Consider the following 7,419-nt stretch of genomic DNA (forward strand, 5'->3'; position numbering starts at 1 on the left):
ATCTGATGGCATTTAGTAGCAGAGTTCAGCTATCCCTTTGCCTTGTGAGCAATGAAGCCCTGAAGAAAGCAAATCTATTTTAATTCTGAATATCAGGTGCTATTTAAAACATCAGTAGACTTTGGTAGTTTTTATTTTAAGGAACTCTGAATTCTGACCCAATTCTGTCACTGAGTTGTTGTATGTTTCATATGTTTGCTGTATATTTGCAATTTTACATATTTTGAGATTGTCTTGTTGGACCCTGGCTCACGGGTGCCAACGTGTCCCGGTGGACGCCCCAGAGACTCAGACCCCAGACAGGCAGATGCAATTAGCAAGAGGGTTTATTGGATGTTTGCGCAAATGGGCTCTCCACCTCCGAGGAGGAAGAGAGCCCCGATTAGCAATTACAGGCATCTTTTAAAGGCAAAAAGACCGCTTAAAGGCAAAGAAACCGGGGTAGTAGCATAGCATCCAGGTTATTGATTTCTCAGAAGGTCAACATGAACCTGTTCAGGAACATATCAGTGAGGGCGTGGGGGGGGATGGTTTTCTTATCTTGGACAACTAGAATATTTTTTTGTTGCTTAAATTCCAGGAAGGTGCAGGGATGGGCTGCCTCTGGATTAGGGCTGGTCCTACTCACGGGGGGTGGGGGGGGGGTGGGGGGTGGTGGGGGTGGTGGTGTTCTTCAGTCTCTGAAGCTAAAGAAAATTTAGCTCCTTTAACATATTTATTATATTACAAATTTAAATTGTTGTCTTCTAAACTAGATTCTTGTTTAACAGATCTCAGAGAAACATAAAATGACATTGATAATTTCAGTGATGTTGTTTTCCTTTGAAATTTAATGAATAGTTGAATGACGTATGAAAGGAGAAGATATATAATATGTAGGTTTTATAACGTGGAAAAATACAACAGAGATTTCTACTTCATTTTGCTAACTCTGACGTTAGCAGCAGCCACTCCTCTATTTGTCTATAAATGTATAAGTGACAGGTGCCTGGACATTATAATCCTTTAATATAAAAGATCACATTTCAAATTAGTTTGCATGGCTACTTTTATTTATTTATTTTTTATTTATTTTTTTAAATTCATGTTACAAAAACAACTAGCTTTAAGGTTTATTTTTGTGACTTTTTTTTAAACAGAGAAAAATGACACACTCCTTGGGGGAAGGTGAGGGATTGAGAAGACAGGCCCTGGGTAAAAATAATCACGACAGCACCTGGAGTTGATAGGCCTGCCTAGGAGACACGGGCACTGCCACACCAGCACAGGGGACAGCTACTGTCTGAGGCTCAGCAGACCAGTTCACACGCCACGCAAACCTGCTATAGATCCAAGTCATAAAAATCTTCCAGCTCATCATGAAACAAGTCCCACTCATCTTCAGAGTCTGTCAGGTCGTCGTCCCCACCTGCAGCCAAAAGCATAAGCAACATCTCGCCCAGCTCAAAGGTGACAACCTCCTCTTTCTCGTTGTCAAAGGGGTTGCTGTTCTCTCTTTCCTCAATGAGCTCCCAGAAGTGGTTCCTTCCTTGGGCCCGGTATCTGCTTGATGTTCCCACTTTCTGTCTCTGTGGCTCCTCTCTACGGCCATCAGGGTACACATGTTTGTAAAAACAGTTCCCTCCAAATGGGCAGCTCCCACGTCCTTCATCAGAATACCTGCACGCCTTGTTGCTCATCGCCTCCTTGTATTTCTGAATGAGTTTCTGCTTCTCTTCTTTCTCCTCCACCCAGTACTCACTTGGAATGACAAAGTTAGATGTGATCCGGCATTCGGGGCAGGACTTTATGATCTGGCTCTCAAATTGCTTAGCACTCCTCCACTTGCGAATACACTTGAGACAGTAAGTGTGGTTGCAGTTGGAGAGAATCCCAAAGCGACGCTCACGCGGGTTGGCTTTCTCATAGACCACCTCCATGCAGATCCCACACACCAGGTCCTTACTGCGCTGGACAGCAAATGAGAGCTCCATGTCCTTCTCATGGGCCTCATTGCAAGATTTTATATGTAGTGATCTCTGGGCGGCATCCATGGGATGGAGGACCTGCAGCCCACACATGTCACACGAGTCTCCGTGGAGATATACACAGTTCTCCCCATACCGGCACTCTCCCACTGCAGCATAGGGCCAAAGCTGCTTCTTGGTTTCCACTGCTGTCTGTTCTTTCTCGGATTCTTCCTTGGTCACAGACCCCTGTGGGGTGCTTCAGTGCAGGAAGGGGCAGTACGGCCACAGTAGGACTGCCCGGGAACAAACTCAATGGCATTCACCCAGTCTTCTGAACCTGCGCCGACAGTAGCAAAGTTTGAATTTCTGGACTCTGCTTCGCCCGTATTCATTTCAACAACTGGTCCAACTCCCGATGAGAGACTTGAGGAAGCAAGAGATGATTTTACAGTTAGATCTGCAGCAGTCACTTCTTCCTGTTTCAATGGCTTGCTATGTTCATGTCTGCAGCGGTCTCCATAAATACAGTATCCTCGCTGAAAATACTTGCACACTACACCATAGGGACTGTCAGAGAGGTCATGCGAATAGCGACAGTTATCTCCTTCTTTACAAACCCTGTGCATGAAATACCTTAGCTCCTAGTTTTTCTTCTTGCTTTTGGTATGTGTTGAAGTGGTGGACTTGGAGCTTGGAGCGGATGGCCAAGAAAGAATTCTTAAGAGGTCTTCAGTTCAAAAAAGGTGGTTTTACCAAAACAAAGGGACTGGGTTCCTGGGCTGAAAGAGCTGCCTGCATGGCTACTTTTAAAATTCAAACTACTTTTCACAGTTAAAAACCAAACAAACAAAGAGAATAACTTACAGATCTAGCCTCTCTCAACAATAAGGTAAATCCATCTGGTTGAAGAAACTATAAAGGCTTTCCTCAGGACCAAAAGAGTTTGCTAAATTTAAGATTTAGGAAAGCAGAGAATGCACTATTGTAATTCTGTAAGAGAAATCTGCAAGAGAAACAGACTGCTGAGTGTTCTCGGAATCCTAGTTTACAACTTCCTGTTCCTTCAAAGACCAGTTGGAAAAAAACTGAAGATGTGGCCAAATTAATTTTAGAAATTTACTTTTTAACAATTTTTTATTGTACTGTTTTATAAATGAGGCATAACTCAAGGGCAGATTAATGACTAAAATGCATTTTGATTTAACTGTCTTCTCTGATAGTGTCCTTGAGTTTGCTTTTTGAATCACTCTTACCAAGGAAAGTTATACAGATAATAAAACAATAGGAATCTATACTGGGTAGTTTTATCAAATTCACAATCAATTTAGAATTTTAAGTCTGAAAGGACTGTAAATGTGCCCCCTCCCCCATTTTACATAGTATTTCAAAGGATAGAGGTACTTGTTAAAGTAAATTTATTTACCTTAGTCTGTGAGACTTTGCATCATACTGAATCTTAGTTTTTATCACATTTTAGAAAAGGATACCTATGGGTTAATCTTGTTGAATGGCTATAAGACCTGAGGATACAAGGAAACTAAAATTATCATCTATCTGACATTAGTAAAGGTGAAAGAAAGGCATTTACTCTCAAATGTACTCACTGAAGAAAATGCCCAGGACTGTTTTTGTTTCCTAGTCCTGAAACGTCCACATATATCTTTGTAGAGCTGTTCATGATGATCTTTATAAAAAATTATAAAGGTTTAATTTTTTCCCGTGTGCAGCAGATGACAAGAAACTAACCAATTCCCGCTGATCCTCTTAAATTCCCTTGGGTACATATCATATTATTTTCTGTTGTTTCTGCTTTGCTGAAGACTTAAAACGCTTCATTAATGTTTCAGACCATTTTTCATCACATTTTTTGCCAACAGGTAAAATGGAAAAGGAGACATACCATGCAATTATTAAAATGGTTCTTGCCAGTCTTCTATGTCTTGAACTGCAAATCCTCTGGATTTCCACCAATATTTCAAGTTTCTTTCTTTTTTTTTAAATTTCTCTAAAACTTTATTCAAAGTTATTCCCCTCACTGTTAATAAGGTGTACAGTTAATGCTCTGTGCCAGTATTATGAGGCTTGCCCATTGCCAGCAATGAACTTTGAGAAAAACCCATTTCCTGACACGCAAAAGTTAAATTACTCTCTTCAAAACATACTAAACTCCCAACACTTGTGAAAGTATTACATGCACCATTTTCCCATTAGTCTTTAAATGTGAACTTACATTATTAATCTACATCAGTGGATGTTAAAGTCATTTTAACAAATTGTACAAATCAAAATACCACTAGTTAATATTAGACAAGAGTATTTTACACACATTACATTACATATTACCTTGCAATTTGAAACATTACAGTTCATGCTTGTGTAAGTTTATTTGAGATAAAATATAAACTTAGTTGAATTTATAACACTGAAGTATCACAGGTAACCTAATAATGCCCTGTGCCCCATCCTTCTATTTTGTTTTAAATTTTTAAAAGGCAGCCAGAAAAATGTTTTATTTATTCTTTAAAATAAGGCGCAAAGAAAGATTGCAACAGCTTCCTCATACACCTCTCTATTAGCATCTCCACCTTGAACCAAAGATTCCGAAGCAGACCCAGAGCTACGTCCATAGTTTTCCAGTGTACCATGTTGTCTATACCAGACGTCTGCTCAGTGCTAGCATCTCTCTGTTCAGAGGTCATTATAATAACTCGCAACTGCTGGCCTGGATTTCAAGCAACATTCCAGTTTCCAGAACCATTCCAACTCTTCTCCCTCTTTAGGATTTATAAATTATAGACAAAGAATGTATGTGTCTTGCCATTTCTAAACAGGGTTTGTGCATACCACATTTTAAGACTACATTCCCTAAACTAGAAACTTTTTTTTTTCAAAAATCACAGGTACTTTTAGTAAGCTTGTTGGTTCAAAGTACAAAAGTCTTACATGTTTAAAAAAATTAAAATTGGAAACTAGTACCTAGGCTTTCTTCACCCGAAGCACATGATTCATGATACCACATTTAAAAACTAAGCTTCATGCATACAAATGGCCAGAGAGGTATGAAGTTTACAGAGCCCTTTAACATTACTCCCGTAGATTGAGCACTGGCTGGACCACAATAGGAAGCATGCGAGCAAATTGAGCAAAGAGACTCCCCCAAGAACACGATAGTTTTCCAGGCTTCATGTCAGTCACATAAAAAGTTACACAACATGTAATCCTTTAAAATTGTCCCCAGACGTCCCATTCCCAGAACTGTTCCTTTACAGACCCTCCACCCCAACCTGCACTGAAGTCTTCCACCTCATAGAAGTATCTTAATGCTCCCTGTTACTAAAGACAGCTGCTTCGGGTTCTGCTGCTGTGGCAGGGAGTCTTGGCACTTTCTTAGCAGGACTTGGAATATGCTCAGTGGCTGCACTTGAATGTATGAGTCCTACTCCTTCACCCAGAGTATCGTCGCTGGGGGAGGGCTCTGGGCATAGGTCCTCCTGTGCTTCTCATCCACTCTGACGAGGTACCAGGTCCCTTTGAAGAGGGAATCTACTGAGCTCTGAGGAATATAGTTCATCAAGTGATGAGTGTGCTCTCTGAGCTTCATGTTTTCAGCAAAGACATCTGGTTCCACATAAGTTCTTGAGTCAAGTCTTGATTTGAGGTCACATAAACTTGCAGTTATTTTATCAAGACCAGACCCTGGTGTGGGATCTTGCATAACTCCAAGGGAGTACAGGGTGGGCGCCAAACCAGAGCCATAAGAGAACACACCAGTCCTCTTTCCTGCTAGCTGTTGAGGTGAGTACTGTGCTAGAACAGAAGCGAGGGAGCCATAAACAGACGATGTGTACATATGTCCATTTTGATTTGACACAAGCAAAGATGCCTTTGTTTTCTGATTAGAGTTCAGCACTAGCCTTCATAAATGCCTTTTCCACATCTCTATCAAACAAGGTATCTTCTAATTTAACATCCCCAAAGGCTTCCAGGCCACTACAGATACTATTTTTATCTCTGTTCTGGTCATTAAGGATGTCATTCAGCAAAATCTGAGCCAGAGACTTCTGAACCAGCTTACAGTAGGGTGAGTGGAAGATCATGAAACCAAAATCATTCAAGGTAAAGTCTTTATCATTTCCCTGTTTCTGCCACTGGACTTGGATCTTTTTGTGATAGAATAGCAGCGGTCTAGTCCACCGAAGTACCACTGTATGGAGAGTTTCCCATCTACTATAGGATATTCCGAAAGCATGTCAGGCTTGTAAAAGTCATAGGCATGTTACATATGTGTCCCACGAAGTCCTTGGTCAAAAATTAAAGGCGCATTTGCCCCAATTAGCAGAGCAACAGATCTCATTTCACCTGTAGGTCTAGAATTTCCTGTGGCATATACAGCAATATCTCCCGCAACTACCAGGGCATACTGTCCATCCCAGGAGCTGGACTCAATCCAATTTACCCCATTTAAGACATCAGCTGTGCTTCCATAGCATGCATTGGTTGTATCTATTCCTTCTATATCTGTGTTCCCAGACTCCTCAAAGAGCTGCATCAAATTAGTCTTCACGGATTTTGATTTGTCCATGATTGTCTCTGTTCCAACTTCTAAATGCCCAATGCAATCATACAAAATGCTGTCTCTCCATAAGATTCTGAACCACAGTCAGGCAAAGAGAGTTGATATCTTCTCTATCTGTGCAGAAGCCCATCTTGGCTTGGCCCATGCCAATAATATACTTTCCAGCATCTACACCATCATATTTTTCCAACTCTGCTTGATCAACAAATTGAGAAGGAAAATACATCTCAAGGGCAGCAATTCCCACATCTTTTGGCCAGCAGGCTTCTGCATTCAAAGGAAGTGGCCCAGGCATGGTGAAAGAGCCAAAGATAACCAGGCGGTGGCTGTGGAAAGGGAGTGAGCCACAAAAGGGAAGTACCTCAAGTTGTTTTCATTAGAGAATCTCACTCCCTTCTTAATTGGGATGAAGACTTGAATATAGACAACATTTTGACAACTGAGATAAAATTGGTCTTGTCAGTGTCACAACTGACATACTTTTGGCCTTCTGAAACCATACAAATCTATTATGGAAATTAAAGAAGATTTTACCTTAATTATAGGATAATTTTCAAATGAAAGCAAATGGAAATTGAAGTCAATAGGTGTATTAAGTTCTACAAATAATACTTTATAAGGGAAAAATCAGTACTATCAATTTGAAAAAAAATAAAATTAGCAAATACCTTGTGTTTCATGGAAAGTTATACTAAAAGAACACGAGTTAATAAATTTTGAGTATTTTATTCTAGATAGCCAACATATTTTTAAAGTAATATTCGTTATAATAAACTTCCTTCAATGGGTTAAGTTAGGCTATACAAAACAATTTTTTTTTTTGAGTACAAGTGAATTTTTAAATATGTCTCTGGTACTTTGCTTTGGGCTTTCTTCTGAAAGAAAACTAAGCAG

The 7,419-nt window shown here is 40.2% G+C and overlaps 2 pseudogenes; both read right to left on the reverse strand.

Annotated features, from left to right (window-relative positions):
• Window positions 1-1,134: 1,134 nt before the first annotated feature.
• On the reverse strand, window positions 1,135-2,578 carry LOC140595094 (E3 ubiquitin-protein ligase makorin-1 pseudogene; annotated as a pseudogene).
• Window positions 2,579-5,266: 2,688 nt separating this feature from the next.
• On the reverse strand, window positions 5,267-6,827 carry LOC140595095 (hydroxymethylglutaryl-CoA synthase, cytoplasmic pseudogene; annotated as a pseudogene).
• Window positions 6,828-7,419: the final 592 nt, after the last annotated feature.

The sequence above is a fragment of the Vulpes vulpes genome, chromosome 13 (genome assembly GCF_048418805.1).
Source record: "Vulpes vulpes isolate BD-2025 chromosome 13, VulVul3, whole genome shotgun sequence".
Taxonomy (NCBI): domain Eukaryota; kingdom Metazoa; phylum Chordata; class Mammalia; order Carnivora; family Canidae; genus Vulpes; species Vulpes vulpes.